This window comes from Ochotona princeps, chromosome 5 (genome assembly GCF_030435755.1).
Source record: "Ochotona princeps isolate mOchPri1 chromosome 5, mOchPri1.hap1, whole genome shotgun sequence".
Taxonomy (NCBI): Eukaryota; Metazoa; Chordata; class Mammalia; order Lagomorpha; family Ochotonidae; genus Ochotona; species Ochotona princeps.
In genome coordinates, this window is record NC_080836.1 from 21,772,636 (window position 1) to 21,790,504 (window position 17,869).

At 40.9% G+C, this 17,869-nt stretch overlaps 1 protein-coding gene and 1 pseudogene across 3 annotated transcripts in view; both read left to right on the forward strand.

Annotated features, from left to right (window-relative positions):
* THSD7B (thrombospondin type 1 domain containing 7B) overlaps positions 1 to 17,869 on the forward strand; it is a 777,161-nt gene that overhangs the window by 111,817 nt on the left and 647,475 nt on the right. The window lies entirely within an intron of this gene.
* Positions 13,435 to 13,543, forward strand: LOC118757993 (U2 spliceosomal RNA; annotated as a pseudogene).

Sequence of the window (17,869 nt, forward strand, 5' to 3'; positions counted from 1 at the left end):
TCAATTAGCCAGGCACAGCAGTGTTTCTTAAAAGGTTTGCATCATTTTATGTTGAATAGATTACAAATACTCTGAGAAACTATGCCTCAGTCACGTTTTCATCTTTTCAGAGCACCTAGAAATTCCTGTAAGAAGAATACCAGTTAGCACGGGTGGGGACATCTGACTCGTGCCCATATAATAGTATGGTCTGTCCCTGCCAAAGCAACCGCAGGTGGGCTTGGAATTCAACAAATTCATGCAGGCTAGCTTTTAAGTTGTTAATTTTTTATGGTAGTCATATGATATTCTGAATATCCAAATTGCCCTTGGCAGGAAAAAATTCCCCACCCCAAATGTGTTAAATTAAGCATAAGCAATTTTATTGACAAATTGCACTAGCAACTCTATCCTCAGTCAAGAGAAGTGACAGATAAAATGATTTTATAGCCTTTATAACAATCAGTAATTTTAGAAAATTGTCTTTTTATAAAACTGGTGTATAGTTCACTTGTTGTGAGTACCATGGGTATTAAAGCAGCTATGTTAGTGGAGCCAAGTTTGTAGAGATGTTGTTTCTTTAATTAATTTATTTATTTTAAGGAGTTCTTTATTTTTATTAGAAATAAAATGCATAGAGGAGGAGAGACAGAGAGGAAGATCTTCCATCTGATGATTCACTCCCCAAGTGGCTGCAACGGCTGAAGCTGAGCCAATCCGAAGCCAGTAGCCAGGAGCTTATTCCGGGTCTTCCATGTGGGTGCAGGGTCCCAAAGCTTTGGGTCATCCTCGACTGCTTTCCCAGGCCACAGGCAGGGAGCTGGATGGGAATTGGGGCCACCAGGATTAGAACTGGCACCTATATGGGATCCCAGTGTGTCCAAGGCAAGGGCTTTAACTGCTATGCTATCATGGTTTTATCTGAAAATCATACTTACAGGAAGAGAGGTAGAAAACTGATTTCACATTTGTTGGTTCCCTCCCTAAATGCTGAGGTGGCCAGAGCTGGGTCAGGCTATAGATAGGAGTTTCTTCCAGGTCTCTCACATGGGTGGCAAGGGCCCAAGCCTTTGAACCAATCTCCAGTGCTTTTTCCAAGCCACTAGTAGGCAGCTGTATCTGAGGTGCGACAGCTAGGACACAAATCAGCACCCCTGTGGAATGATAGAATTACAGGTGGTGGCTTTCCCTGCAATGCCGCAATGCCATCCCTTAGAACTGTTTTTAAATTTTCTATTTTTTTAAAAATTATTTTGACACTCAGACTTGGAGAGAAAGATCTTCATTCTGCTGGTTTACTCATCACCAGATCCTTAAGCAAAAGGTGGTTATGTAATCACAAAACACTAAATGTGATAGTCTTGTTAACCAGGTCCTCTGAGGGGAATGCATGGAAAGGGACAATCACTCAGGTACATCAAACTCAATTCTTTTGAGAAGCTGATGGACTTATTTAACTCTTGCAGGGAAGGTTAATAGGTTAATAGGAAATCCCACGCATCCAATTCTTTTCTGTCCAAAAACACAGCTTGTTATTCAGAGTGTTTCTGGTTGTCCAGTAAGTTCAGTTCTCTTGTGGCATTCAGTAATTATTGCTCATTTGGGAGCCCAACTCAAGGTCACTTTGATGTAATTTAAGAAGTATGGAACAATCACCACTTCCTGACCTCATGTTTATTCAACCCAGGACACCTGCTATGGAGAAGGAGCCTAGTTTGATTTTCATGTAATAGACTGCTTGAGCTTTTCTCAGAGGAGGGCTTGTGGCATACTCTTTCTCAAAAACTAAAGCTTCTTTTACTCTTTCCAACTATAATGACAGGATATAAACTACTGAAGGCACAGCTTTACCTGAGCTATGCCCATGTGGCAAGGTGTTGATAAGGGGAAACTCCATACCTGCTTGTTAAGATTCTTTGCAGCAAGTTAAGATATCTGGATGGAATGCATTGTTCACTGAATTCATAGTGAGAGAGGAAGATGATACATGAAGAAAATTTTATGTGCTAGTACTATACTTGTAGCAAAGGAATCCAAAACTCAACCTGTGGTGAAATCTCACAGTACAAGAATTCTATCTGGAGTGCCTAGCAACCTACACACACTTCTTTCAGATCCATGTCCTGCCATCAAGCTCCCTGTCATCAAGTACATCCTTAGTGACATCCTATTGTATGTGTGCTGGTTGATTGTTTCTCTACTTCCAAAGAAGCCTTGGGGGAAGAAATGATTTCTTCTGTTTTCCTGTTAGAAATGTGAAGCTTGTGGATGTTAGCTGTTTATCCAGGTTGGCAAAATCCTTGACTCAACACTTCCGTATCTCATGTAGTTGTGGTTTTCATCTGTGTGCTTTAGAGTGGCTGAAAGCCATGTTGCAGGGTGTGTGACAGGTGCTGTTGTGCTTAAGGTGCTGCTGACCCTGCCTTTGGTGTGGCTGCGTGGGCTTCCAGCAGGGCTCATTGATCACGACAAGGTTCTTCCTCTATAGGCTGGAAATTCCCTGGAAATTCCAGATAACACGTCTTCTGAGCCATTGCTCTTAAAGCTGTTTCCTCAATTTTGTGTTTTCAAGTAGCGTTAGCCTTGGGGTGATTTTATTTTGTCCATTACGATGCCTGTCTTCAGGGCACATGGTTCAGGATGTACAGCATGGGCCTCAGCCGCTGTGTCATCAGATCCTTGTTTTGGGAGGTGAGGAGAGGAGTTGGCCTGTCATTCATTGTCATGGCAACCAGCTACCCTGGTTCAACCCTGGACTGCCTTATCAGTTCATCCCAGTTATTCAAACGCTGCTCAATCACATTCAGACCTCTGCCTCCTCTGTTCCTCATCTCAATTGACTTCCTATCTTGCTGTTTTTGTCCAGCTAGCTATGTTCTGTTTCCTTCACTGTACAATTGGGGCCTTTCTTGTCCCTGGAGGTTTGAACCTGCTATTCTTTTTTTTTTAATTTTATTTTGCATTATGTGACAGTTTCATAGGCTCTGCGGTTCCCCCCCACCCCTCCCCATGCCCCTCCCCTATGGTGGACCCCCCCACCCCGTTGCATCCTTACAGTTCAAATTCAATCAAGATTCTTCCCCTGCAAACAGATGCCAAGCATATAGTCCAGCTGCTCATTGTCCAGTTGGATTGAACAGCTTCTAGGGGAGACTATTTAGCTGCAATCAACCCCTAGTGGTTTTAATATTTCTCTAGTTATGAATCATTGCCAGTCTCGCCAATCCCAGCTCGATAAGGTCGTTGCAGAGTTCACTGGTTGACACTGTCCATCATAGAGTCTTCATTCGCCCAGTTTTCGCTGCCAACATATATCCGGGATGGTTGATTGAACTGTTCCGTCCGCCGTCTTATCTTGGCTGGCGTTCTGAGTCCAGCTGGTTATCACCACAATCAGTTTGTAGGTGCAATTCCTGGGCTGATTTTGTTTTCGGACTGGAGTTGCTCTGGAACCAGTGGGTGTTGCAGACTAGGTTGGTTTTGCCTAGCACGTACTCGGCGCTTGTATCAACCAGTGGGGGCTGGAGCCTAGTCGGGGTGACCCACAATAACCCCCACTAGGCCTGCCCCCATCCTGGTTTGCCTGTGTGTATAGCAGACTAGTCCAGTCTGTCCCACATCCCATTTAGCTCTTGTATTTGTCCTTGGGTTTTAAGAAACACCAGAAGGAAACCCACACAGATACAGCCAAATAATCTTTGACAAAAAGACAAACGACAATCCAGGCAAATGGAAAGGTCTGTTCAATAAATGCTGTTGGGACAACTGGTTGATAGCCTGCAGAAACAAAAAAATAGATCCACATCTCTCACCATACACTAAGATCAGATCTAAATGGATAACAGATCTAAACCTACATCCAGAAACCTTCAAACTTTTGGAAGAAAATGTTGGAAACACACTGGAACACTTAGGGGTAGGCCCTCACTTCCTAAAAAAGACTCCAAATGCAGTAGAAATCAAGACCAAAATAAACAATTGGGACCTCATCAAACTAAGAAGCTTCTGTACAGCTAGAGAAACAATCAACAAAGTAAAAAGGCAACCCACAGAATGGGAGAAGATCTTCGCACACGACATAGGTGATAGAGGGCTGATCTCCAGAATATACAAAGAGCTACAAAACAACCAAAATGTCAAAACAAACAAGCCACTCAAGAAATGGGCACTGGAAATGGACAAACACTTCACAAAGGAACAAACCCAAATGGCAAATAAACATATGAAAAAATGCTCAAGTTCCCTGGCAATAAGGGAAATCCAAATTAAAACATCAATGAGGTACCACCTAACGCCAGTAAGACTGGCCCACATGAATAAAAGCACCAACAACACTTGTTGGCGAGGTTGCGGGGAAAAGGGATCCCTACTCCACTGCTGGTGGGGCTGCAGGCTGGTACAGCCTCTATGGAAATCAGTATGGAGAATATTCAAACAACTCAAATTCAACATACCGTATGATCCGGCAATAGCACTCCTAGGAATATATCCAGAACACTTGTTTTATGAGAAACCAACATGCACTCCTATGTTCATAGCAGCACAATCAGTAATTGCAAAAACATGGAAGCAACCAAAATGCCCATCAACAGAGGATTGGATAAGAAAGCTATGGTTCATCTACTCCATGGAATACTACTCAGCTATTAAAAAAATCAAAATGCAGTTCTTTGTGGCCAAATGGGCCAAACTGGAAACCATAATGCTACGGGAAATGAGCCAATCCCAAAAGGTTAAATACCACATGTTTGCCTTAATTTAAGATGATATGATGTTATGTATAACATGTTATGTTTTGAATGTTATATGTTGTGTATAAACTAAAATTGAAGTATAGGGGAGGTGGTCACAGAAGGTGACTGGGAACTCGCATTTACTTTTAACATATTGGTTACTCATTACTATGTCAATTAATTCCATAATGATGTAAATTTTTGCTGATGGTATGTTGGAGCTTTCAATTGACTGGGATGATACTCTGCTGGCTCTGTCTTCAGACCAGAAAGGGTATACCTAAGAAGCTGTTGAACTTGACTGGACAATAAGATGCTGGACTCTATGTTTGGTATACGCTTGCAATGGGGGAATCTCAACTGAACTTGAGCTGTGGTTATGCAACAAGGTGGAGGAATCCACCATGGTGGGAGGGTTTGGGGAGGGGTGGGGAGAACCCAAGTATCTATGTAACTGTGTCACATAATACAATGTAATTACTGAAGTTAAATAAATAATTAAAAAAAAAAAAAAGAATAGCAGGTTCAGGGTGGTATGGCCGTAGACACCCTGAACCTGCTATTCTTGCCCAGCCTGCAACACTTCCCGTCTGTCCTTACCTGCATTTCTCCTCCCTGCACCTCTGGTCTCAGCTTTGTCCTCACTCTGAGAGGTTGCCCCTGCCCCATAGGGTGGGTTTTGCTTTTTGGAATCTCCTTTTGTCTGCTGCTTCCTGGATCGTAACCCATTGTCTCTCTCCCTTCCTAAGCTATGAACTCGCAGGAGAAATGACCATAGCTCCAGCGTAGTGTTACGTACCCTGAGCCTAGCACAAATTGTACAGTGTGATGATAGCAGAAGGAAACACAGGTTCATTCTAAGCATCATCTCTCTGAGAAATGGAGCCATGGTTTATTGTTATGAAGTAAAATGGTTTTTGATTGTGAATTATTTGGATGAACTTGTCAAATTCAAATTAATGGGCCTTGAGAGATTCCTCTCTCATTCTGCTTGTGACAGAATTTCTAGTTCTCTCTCAGGTGTCATTATTGGTGACTGCTGAGATGCCCTCTGCAGAATAAGTGAGTGAGGATAGACACTTCAAGGCCTGTGTACCTGTCTCCTTTGATGTGCCATGTTTTGTGTGTCTGAAGTCCCGTATGAATTTTCATTCCCTTGACAGCATGTATTTGCTTTGTTGAAGGTGGTTTCTGCCTGATGCAGGCTGTGGAGAGAAAGCTGTTTCCCCACTGTGCTGGAGCCAGAGCCCTCACCCATGCCACCGACATTCTGTTATCTATGACAGCCTCTCTCCAATCCTTGGTTTCCTTTATCTCCTCCCTAAAGACCAGCCACTCTTTTTCTTTCAGAAGGAGATGTGACTGTCTCAAGCTCCGGGAACTGTACTAGTAGCACACAGAAATCTGTTCTGCGGAGGACTCAATTAATGGAACCTCCCAGGAGATGAAGAAACATGGAAGTATTTGTGACTCCCTCTTCTAACACAGTAGTGAATAGCACAAGCAGAATAATTAATTTTTCATAACAAAAGGTCTGGCATGTTCGTATCTCACCCCACTCACATTTGTTGACTGTTTTCTGTATCTAAAACATGGTGCTGAATATTTGACGTGGAAAATCACGTTTCATCTTTGTAAGAGCCCTTTGTCGTAGCTGATGTTTTCATGTGTCAGGAAATGGGGGCTCTGTAGCGTACGGTCACAAGGGAAGATTGCATAGAAGGAGGCCAGTCCAACTAATGTGACATCAGAACAATGATCTCACTGCTGTTGATGCTGCTGCTGTTGCCAAGGACTAATCAGGGGCAGTTGGATGAATGGTTAGATAGAAGACCCCTTAGAGTTTCACTAGTCTAACAAACAATGCCAGTGAATTTTGCCTGTGTCTTTTTTGGGTGACAATAGGCCTATTTTTATTTTAAACAAATAACAGTATTTCTGAAAATCTTAGGGCAAACAAAAATAGCATCTAGCAAACATTGGAAAATATTTTTTGACAAATGTCACCTGTCACCATCTTTCTCAAAAGACATTTTTTAGAAGCTGCAGCTTTGACCTCTGATAGAAATGCCTGTGTGTATATTCCTTCTCGCCTCCTAAGTGGTACAAACATTGACATTTGACTGTGAATCCTGCTCACCACTGCACAAACTTTCCAGTAACAATGGTCCTACAAAGGCCCTAGCAGGCAGAGAGGCAGGAAACTCTGTTTTCCTTTTTTTTCCCATTCTAGTTATTGTTAGTCTCATGGGAATCATGAAGGTTTATTTCATTAAGGCAACTCTCCATACTTGGACCAGGGGCCATTCCCTGAGAATATTATATAGTATAGTGTGTCTAGACATGCTAATTTACTTTAATGTAGTATCATTGCACAAATGAGACCACAGTTCTGTAGATGGAGTTCTTAGGTAGGAAACCACTGGTATCTCACATTAGCTGCTATATTAATCAAAGAATAGTATAGCTACTTTTGAAAAGTGCTTCTAATTGTTGTGATTGATATGACAGAGTGCAGTTTTATTGTGCTTTGCCCCAAATCCTTGGACCAGATGCTCCTCAAAATGCAGATAGATTATCAATGCTATGCATGTTAATACATTTTATATGTGCTTTATGTTACATAGCATCCATAGCATGCTGTAATTCATCAGTCAGATTTCAGCAGCAAAACAGAAGCAATCTATTCATGAGATTTGGTTGCCAAACTTGAAGATCAGATTTTGACTTTGAATGAGTTGCTAAATATTTATGTATTTTCAGATCTTCCTGCATTTAAATATTACGGATAAGGGATTAGGCACCACTATTTCAGTATGTGTCTTCTGTTTAGCAGAAAGAAACAAAAACTATAAAATGAGGTAATAGATTCAGAAAAAAAATTGAGCAGAGGGGCTTCTGCGTGCTTTTTCTTTATTGGAGGAAGGGGGAATGAAACTAACAGTGGGTGATATTGGAAAGGAACCCATTACCCTTTAAGAGATCAGGAGGGAAGTTTCTGCTGATCCTGAGGAGGAGTAGGAGATGGCTGACGGTGCCTGTAGGGTGGGAAGGAGGCAGGGCAGAGGAGCTGGGCTGTGTTGACTTGGCTTTTATACCATTGTAGGAGCAATTATCACCTGCTCAGGGTCACAAGGGACAGTTTTTGGGTTAGAAATGATATATGCAAATGTGCTAAAGTGACTGTCAGGCCGTAACTGAAAAATATGTTTCTGAATCTTAACATGTTTGTTATCAGAACATTTCTTAGGTTGTTACTTGTACAGGTTTCATTTGTCCTTCTGCAAGTGCGTGCTCCTGTCTGGTCAACAATAGTGTCTTATTCAGCATTATGCCTGAGTGGCCTTTTCAATTGTAGTTAGGAAATTTGTACAAAATAACTTAAAATTTTGAGGGATTCCATCAAAAAGGAATATCAAATTTCCATCTTAACATTCTGAGCAATTGAACTCAAAGCCTTGAACAAAAGCCTGACAGGATAACAGGGATTGTTAGTATCTGTGAGTCATATATATATATATATATAAAATAATTTTCATTTTGAATGTCTTTGGAGTAAATTCCTCTGTTTAGAACTCCAATTTTTTTAACGTTAAATGTGAAATTTACGTTTGCTGTGTAGTGGGAAAGTGAGTCTTCAGTTCTCTTTTAAAAGCGAATAATTGACTTTAAATCGTAAGAGAAAGAGTATAAATTTTGTCTTTTAAAACAGTAGATTTAGAATCAACATATATGAAAAATTTCAACCTATAGAAGACAGTTTCAAAAAGACTGAAAATGTTTTATAACAAGTCAAGAGGCACTTTCCTATTATATTGCATTCATGCAGGCCTGCAAAAGTACTTAAGGAACAGGTTTTGTGACAGCAAATTAAGCCACCTCCTGCGACACTGGCATCCCAGTGTTGAAGTCCTGGATGTTCCATTTCTGGTAATGTTGTCTACAAATGTATCTGGGAAACCAGTAATGGTACTTGTGTTCTTGTGGGAGACTTAGATGGAACTCCTGACTCTAGGCATTGCTTAGCCCACCTCTGGCTGTTGTGGCCATTTGGGGAATCAATCAGTGGATGGAACATCTCACCGCTACCCATTCCATGGTTTAGCTTTGCGTAACAAATAAATAATCATTTTTAAAATAGAACAAATATTCTAAAACAGTGCTTTATTTGTTGGCAATAAGATTACAAAGAGAATAGATAAAACCAAAAAAAAATCTAGTAATGGCTCAGAGGCACTGAGAAAGAAAGAGCTAACCCCTGGATGAATACATATTTATTCTCTCTTTGAAGCGTGGGGATCTCTGAACAAACACACGGGCTCCCAGGCAAACATTTAATTCGCTATCAGCATTGTGCCATTGTCAACCACTAGGATAGTATCTGGAAAAAGCCGCCATATGCTTCGGAAGTGCAAGTTTGAAATTTCAGGGAATTCCATTGGTCATTGCAGGATATCTATAGAATGCAAAAGCAAACACAGTAAAATTTATTATTTCAGGAAATATGTGTTTGTGTGTAATTTCAGTAATGAGGTGATTCAGTGTGGGCCACTCTTCACCCTATAATCTAATCATTGACAGAAAAAAAAAGGACAGTATGATGTGATGTGCCATTCTCTTCCCTATTTTGTTGTTCTTTTTCTATTCAGTTCTTTTTTTGCTTGTGAATTATTGGTAGCTTCCTTTCAGTGTCTGTAAGATTTTTCTCTGCAAATATATTGTGTTTCTGTTTTTGGTATTGAGGCATTGTTATAAACTCAACTGAGTAGAGATTTTAGTTCCAGCTCTGATTCTTCCTTCTATTTCTTCCTTGCATTTATCCCCTATCCAGTAAGTTAGTAAACATTTTAGTTATTTTACAAAATAATTCACACAGATATTCTCACAGTAAAAATATATTCACTCCTTGCAGTTCATCCTCTAGCATCTTCTCCAGGGATACCCGTGTCCTCCTAACACTTACCGCTTCCTTCCTAGCAAGCATCTTCTTCCCTGTGCACCATATTGCCTTGCTAGGATGGTCATATTTTTTTCAGTACCTATTGATTTTCTTCACTGTTGAACTGGAAACTCTGTTATGTCCCCACTGTCATGAAAGTGCTTGGTACCCAACATAGTATGTAATACACGAAAGCATTGTTCTTGACGTCTGACCATCGTCTTGAAAATCCTTTGTGTGGTTCCCATTTTACCCGTGGAATACTTTCAACACCTGTGTTTGACAAAATAATCCTTTATAACTTGTCCTTGATCATGCTTCTAGCAGGCTGCTGGGGAATTTTGAACACTCTGTGGACTTCTACAGTTTTATGCCTTTGCAATGTATTTCCTCTGTCTAGATTATACCATTTCACATTTACACATTCTTGTACCATGCCTTTGAGTAGACCCTTTCTACCTGGTTAGTCTTAGCTGTCTTGCAGATTCACTGTAAATGTCAAAACATTGTGAAACCTTGCAATTCTTTAGGCATATCTCTACCATATGCACTGATGTAAATTGTCTGGTAAACACCTCTAATTTACTAATGATTGATTCCTTAGATTGTAGCTCAGGAACTGGAGTCCAAGAGATTCTCTGTGAATGTGACTTGATTTAATGAATGCACCTCAGTTGATAGAGCTCCTCGAGGGTAAAAGCAGATTTTGTTGGAATATTCCCTTTGATGGCTACCATGACCTTAGCCTATCTTCTCAATTGCTTTGATCCTCAGTTTACTTGTCTATAAATAGGGGCAGTGATTCTTCTCTAAGGTTTATGAGAATTAAATTAAGGGCATGAAAATGCCAGGTGCATAGTTGGCGACATATGGTCATCCAGTGAATGGCAATGGTCAATATTATTAGCTGTGTAAATCCAACAGAAGGCAAGATCATTTAAAGCATGGTTGGGTTTCCAGGGGGTATGATTTTGTAGTAAGACCCTAATAAAGGAAGATGAAACAGACATCTTTCTAGGAGGGGAGTAGCCTAAATAAAAGAGTGGAATAAACTAAGCTGTGCTGAGGGAAGCAAGTGAGCTAGTGAGAGTGGAGTGTTGGGGCAAATAAAGTCAAAAGGTAGGAAGGCCAGATGGTAGAGGACCCTGAATAATCAACAGAGGGGCTGTTCACTCAGTTTCAAACCTGCCAAACTGCTGAGCTTCCTAGGAAAAACCATTCCTGCTGATTGCCTCCCATCCTGAGTCAATTGCTAACTATTTAAAAGGAGCATACCTTAGTGAAGCCTCCTCCCCTCAATGAAATCATCCATGTGTAAGGAGTTATTCCAGTATCCTTCCCTGGACCCGTCGCCATTCCTTCTTCCTCACAGCTCATGAAGTTCGCGCCGGTCCAGCCATCCACCAATCAGATGTAACCTGGCATTCCACCTGAATCCCACCCCAATCTTCCAGCCCCCTCCCCAACTCCGCCCACTTGCCAATCATCCCTAGGCATTCACCTGCAGGTGCCAATCCCCTGGGGGCCTGGCCTCAATCCCTCCCAATCCCCACCCCCTACACCTAGCAGACGAAAAGCCCCCCCCCCCCCCCCCCCGTGCGGCTCTCTCTCTTATCCTTCCTTCTCTGGTCTCTGTCTCTCTGCTCTCTCTCTTTCCCTTCTCTTCCCTTTTTCTCCTCCTGATTTTCACCACCTCTACCCTGTCCCTGCCCCGTTGGAATAAACCTCCTAAGATACCTCGTTGCGTCTGGTGTGTTTCAGCTCACAGTAAAGAACCAGATTGTGGGAATTAGCTGCGCGCAATAATATCGTAATATCCTATGAACTAGAACTCTAACATCTTTTAAATAACTAACACCATGGAAGCAACACAGTACATTATAGTGTTCCAGGATGCCTTATTATTGAGAAGCTAATCACTGCAACCACTGTAATGAAAAGAACCCCTGGACCCTGGAGAACCCTCCCCAGAGCTTTGTTGACTGGATGCATTTCCACCTGTCCCAGGTGACAGGTGTGCATGGCAGGTCACCTGGCACATGGAGGAGAGATAAGTGTTCTTCTGCTCTGCCTCTGGGCTGTCTGCCTCATTTGCCAATTTCATTTGTCAGCTTGTCAAAAGGAAGGGCCTTCTGAGCAATGCATCGTTTTTCTTGTTTGGATTGTATGCCATTGATGCTGCTCATTACCACCCTCAGTCCTGTTGTTGATACCCATAGAGGAATTGGGAAAAATCAGAAACTAGGACAGGTTTTTTTCCCTTACTTTAATCATTTACTTAAAAAGAAGAGAGTTTAAGGAGGCCACTGACATTTTTGTCTAGGAGGCAGCATCATGCGTAGTTGGCAGCATCATGCGTAGTTGGCTCAAGAACTGTCCTGAGAACAATGCATCTCTCCCTGCAGTTGGTCAAAACTGGTTAGCTCCTAATATCATGAAGACTTTCTTACTACTTTTGGAGTGGTATAGTTTTTAGATTGCACATGTGTGTTTTTTATAGAATGATTGCTTTCTGGAAGTGTTTTGTTATGATCATTTTGCTATCTTGTGGTTCAATTTTAGCTCTTTTTAGTAGTTGATCAGAATATATTTCATATGTTTATTGTAATGCACTCTCACCCATAAATACAGATAATTATTGCATGATATTCCAAAATATTTGCTGTTTCAGAAATAGGAATTGTTCATTTGTCTGGCTTGGTTATCAAAACACTGAATATCTGCTCCAAATTACTGTATAGAACCGCACTAATACATATAATTAAAATAAAAAGCACATTAATGCAAAATTTTGAATTGTAGCCAAAAACATTCCACCTGCAGAATCTTTTAATTAAATCAAATGAATTTAAATGAAAGTAAAAATTCAATCCTTTATTGCCCTTAGTAACATCTGAAGTTACGTGAAATTCATGGCTAAAGCACTGGTTCAGCTCTGGTCACTGCAGCCATTTGGGGAGTGAACCAGCAGCTGGAAGACCTTCTCTGTTTTCTCTGTAAAATCTGCATTTGAAATAAAAATGAATCTTAAAAAATTTTGAGGGTCTAGCATTATGGTATGGTTGGTAAAGCTGCTGTCTGCAATACCAGCATCCTATATGGGCACCAGTTCATGTCTTATCTGATTCATTTCTGATTCAGCTTCCTGCTGATGACCTGTGGAAAGGAACAAAAGGTGTCCCAAGTGTTTGCACACCTGCCACCCACTGGGAGACCTGGATGAAGCTCCTGGCTTTGGCCTGGACCAGCCCTGGCATTGTGGTCATTTAGGGAGTGAATCAGCTGATGGAAGATCTTATTGCTTGTTTGTCTGTCTGTCTCTCTGTTTCTCTGTAACTGCCTTTCAAATAAGTAACCTTTTGTTTTAATGGTAGACCATGCAAACCATTTTATTGGAGTGAGTATGATAGATTTTTCAAGGTAGTACTTAATATTTTTCTTTTAAAAAATGAATAATAATCCTTATACTGTTCATGGTTATCAGAAAAGCTGGGTGAATTCTTTCCTCAGTATAGAAATAAAAAGGTGGGAATGGGTTGCAGACAGGGAACTTTTATTTACAAAGTGACCAGGTGAAGGTAGAAAGAAGAGGGAAGAAGAAAGCAGCTCCAAGGAGAGAGCCAGGAGACGGGGTGCCTCTTGAAAGGAGAGAGGGAGAGACAGAGTAAAGACTTTTGGAAGGGTCTTGGGATTTTAAGGGTTTTCTGACCCTTCCTTGTCTTGGCAGGAACCTGAGGGGAAGATGTTTTGCATTAATGGCCTCTCAACGAGTTAGGAAATGGCTGGGCTTCTCAGCCTTTTGGCTAAGAATAAGTGTGGTATCTGTTCTTATCGGTTTAATGACTAGATCTTGAAAAAAAAGTATTTGAGACACATGCAAAGAACACTCTTATTGTTTCTCTCCCTAGTTAGCTACTTTAGCTTTCACTGGGCCGGACTGAAGCCTGGAGCTGGGAACCAAATCCAGATCTTGTTATCTGGTGTCACAAACCTAATTATTTTGAGCCATCACTGCTGTTTCTGTGTTTACACTAGCAAGTAGCTCAAGTGAGGAGTCATAGGTGGGAACCAAAGGCACTTCCACAGAGGACGTAGTTGTTTTAACTGCGGGATTAAATGCCTTCTCCATGCCTAGGTTGTTTTAGTAGAGAACTCTGCAAGAATGTTCTGTGAAAGACATATTAATAAATCTTCCAGAATCTTTGAGCTGTAAACTTTCTGCCGCAAATCCTAAACTTTGTTGTTGTAGCGCAAAACCAGCTAAATACTACGTGAATGAATGTAACTCTATTATAATAAAATAATCTAAAAACACAGTGATCCTAAAGCTCATAGTTGGCTCATTCCTAGTTCAGCAAACCAACTCAAATACACTGGTCTGTATCAGATTGGCTCTAGCAGATATGTTATAGTCAATACCCAAGAAGACATTCTAGATATTTTAAGAGGAGAAATTGAATAAGGAATTGTTAATACAGGGGAGAGAAGCTGAGAGGCTAAACAAGAAATGTTAAATAATTCCAGATATTAGCCACCGCTGGAAGCTTTTACCATTGCTAGCATTAGATGGACGGTACAAGCTGGGAGGATGTTCTCAGTTCATTTGGATCTAGTAGAGTTTGGGGTCTATCAGTTTAGGTCTGTGGAAGGAAAAAATTCAGGTTGTTCAGAGGGACTAGATACCAAAGGACATAGGGTAGCTACCATTACATCCCTCTGTTTCCTACACTTTAGTCCTCTTTTGGCTCTTTGTGGCTGATGAGTTAATATTAGAATAGAAACAGGGAAAGGCAGTCCCCTGAAATGTGTTTTTTAAAGATTTATTTACTGTTGTTTTAAAGGCAGATCAGATTTATGGAAAGAAGGAAGACAGGCAGATCTTCCATCTGCTGGATCATTCCACAAATGGCCGCAGTGTTCAGAACCAAGCCAATCTGAAGCCAGGAACTGTAAGGCACCCTGACAGGGAAAACCCTACCGTCTATCTCGAGAAAGTGTTTCCCCAATGACTGCAGAAGATGAGGCTTGATGCAAAAGCAAGAGGATTTATTCGATCACCAGTGCGCTGGGGCCAGGGCCAGTTCCTCACGCAGGAGGCTAGGCACACTGACTCCGAATCATTGTACAGCATTCTTTTTAAAGGCTAAACCAAGGCTAAAATCATAAAACCATAAACAAGAAGGGCAAAGGCTAAGACCCTAAAATCATAAACAGGGAGGGGGCCAGACAATTAGGGGCAAAGGCCAGGGGCCAGACAATTAGGGGCAAAGGCCAGCTGCAGGCACCCCTTATCTCTCTCAGGCTCCCAGGCTCCATCTAAACTTAATCATGAGATGTTTATTCGGCTGTTCATTATTCTCCACCACAAGCAAAGTACAGAAGGCAATAAAGAAAATTAAATCAGAAGCAAAAAGCAAATTAAATCCCTCTGTCCTTTTTTTAACTTATTATTTTCAATTCATTAATTACATTGTATTATGTAACACAGTTTCATAGGTACTTGGATTCTCCCCACCCCTCCCCAAACCCTCCCACCATGGTGGATTCCTCCACCTTGTTGCATAACCACAGCTCAAGTTCAGTTGAGATTCCCCCATTGCAAGCATATACCAAACATAGAGTCCAGCATCTTATTGTCCAGTCAAGTTCAACGGCTTCTTAGGTATACCCTTTCTGGTCTGGAGACAGAGCCAGCAGAGTATCATCCCAGTCAATTGAAAGCTCCAACATACCATCAGCAAAAATTTACATCATTATGGAATTAATTGACATAGTAATGAGTAACCAATATGTTAAAAGTAAATGCGAGTTCCCAGTCACCTTCTGTGACCACCTCCCCTATACTTCAATTTTAGTTTATACACAACATATAACATACATAACATGTTATACATAACATCATATCATCTTAAATTAAGGCAAACATGTGGTATTTAACCTTTTGGGATTGGCTCATTTCCCTTAGCATTATGGTTTCCAGTTTGGCCCATTTGGCCACAAAGAACTGCATTTTGATTTTTTTAATAGCTGAGTAGTATTCCATGGAGTAGATGAACCATAGCTTTCTTATCCAATCCTCTGCTGATGGGCATTTTGGCTGCTTCCATGTTTTTGCAATTACTGATTGTGCTGCTATGAACATAGGAGTGCATGTTGGTTTCTCATAAAACAAGTGTTCTGGATATATTCCTAGGAGTGCTATTGCCGGATCATACGGTATGTTGAATTTGAGTTGTTTGAATATTCTCCATACTGATTTCCATAGAGGCTGTACCAGCCTGCAGCCCCACCAGCAGTGGAGTAGGGATCCCTTTTCCCCGCAACCTCGCCAACAAGTGTTGTTGGTGCTTTTATTCATGTGGGCCAGTCTTACTGGCGTTAGGTGGTACCTCATTGATGTTTTAATTTGGATTTCCCTTATTGCCAGGGAACTTGAGCATTTTTTCATATGTTTATTTGCCATTTGGGTTTGTTCCTTTGTGAAGTGTTTGTCCATTTCCAGTGCCCATTTCTTGAGTGGCTTGTTTGTTTTGGTGTTTTGGCTGTTTTGTAGTTCTTTGTATATTCTGGATATTAGCCCTCTATCACCTACGTAGTGCGCAAAGATCTTCTCCCATTCTGTGGGCTGCTTTTTTACTTTATTGTTTCTTTGGCTGTACAGAAGCTTCTTAGTTTGATGAGGTCCTATTTGTTTATTCTGGTCTTGATTTCTATTGCTTTTGGAGTCCTTTTTAGGAAGTAGGGACCTACCCCTAGATCTTGCAGAGTATTTCCAACATTTTCTTCCAAAAGTTTAAAGGTTTCTGGATGTAGGTTTAGATCTTTTATCCATTTAGATTTGATCTTGGTGTATGGTGAGAGATGTGGGTCTGTCTTTTTGTTTCTACAGGCTATCAACCAGTTGTCCAAACAGCATTTATTGAACAGACCTTCCCATTTGCCTGGATTGTCGTTTGTCTTTTTGTCAAAGATTATTTGGCTGCATCTGTGAGGGTTCCCGTCTGGTGTTTCTATTCTGCTCCATTGATCTTCCTCTCTATCTTTGTGCCAGTACCAGGCTGTTTTGATAACCACTGCCCTATAGTATCTCCAGAGGTCTGGAACGGTGATTCCCCCTGCTAACTTCCTGTTCTTTAGGATGGTTCTGGCTATTTGTGGTTTTTTGTGTTTCCAGATGAGTCTTTGGATCATTGTTTCCAGTTCCGTGAAGAATGTTTTTGGCAATTTGATTGGAATTGCATTGAATGTATATATTGCCTTTGGCAATATAGACATTTTAATGATATTTATTTTACCTATCCAGGAGCATGAGATGTTACGCCATCTTTCGAGGTCTTGTTCAATTTCTTTTTTAAGTGGTTTGTAGTTTTCCTCAAATAGGTCTCCTACATTTTTGGTTAGGTTAATTCCCAGATACTTCACACTTTTCTCTGTTATTTTCAATGGTATTTTGCTGGTTAGATCTTTTTCCAACTTGGGGCTGTTTGCATACACTATGGCTGTTGATTTTTGTTCATTAATTTTGTACCCTGCCACTCTACCAAACTCTAGTATAAGTTCTAGGAGTCTCTGTGTTGAGCCTCTTGGCTCTTCTATATAAAGAATCATGTCATCTGCGTATAGTGAAAGCTTGACTTCTTCATTTCCAATTTGGATTCCTCTGATTTCTTTTTCTTGTCTTATGGCCTCAGCAAGTGCCTCTAGGACTATGTTGAATAGTAGTGGAGAAAGTGGACATCCCTGTCTTGTTCCAGATCTCAGTGGGAAGGGTTCCAGTTTTTCTCCATTCAGTATGATGCTGGCGTTGGGTTTTTCATATATTGCTTTGATTATGTTGTGGATTTTTCCATCTATGCCTACCTTGGTTAGGGTTTTTAGCAGGAAGTGGTGTTGGATTTTGTCGAAAGTTTTTTCTGTGTCTATTGATACTATCATGTGATTCTTGTTTTTCAGTTTTTGGATGTGGTGTATCAGATTGATTTTCCTTATGTTGAACCACTCCTGCATTCCAGGGATGAGTCCTACTTGATCTGGATGAATGATCTGTCAGATGATTTTTTGAATTCTATTGGCTAGGATTTTGTTGAGTATCTTAGCATCAATGTTCATCAAAGAGATAGGTCTGTAGTTTTCTTTCTCTGTAGGATCTCTGTTCAGTTTTGGGATTAAGGTAATGTTGGCTTCATAGAATGAGTTTGGAAGGGTTGCTTCCTTTTCT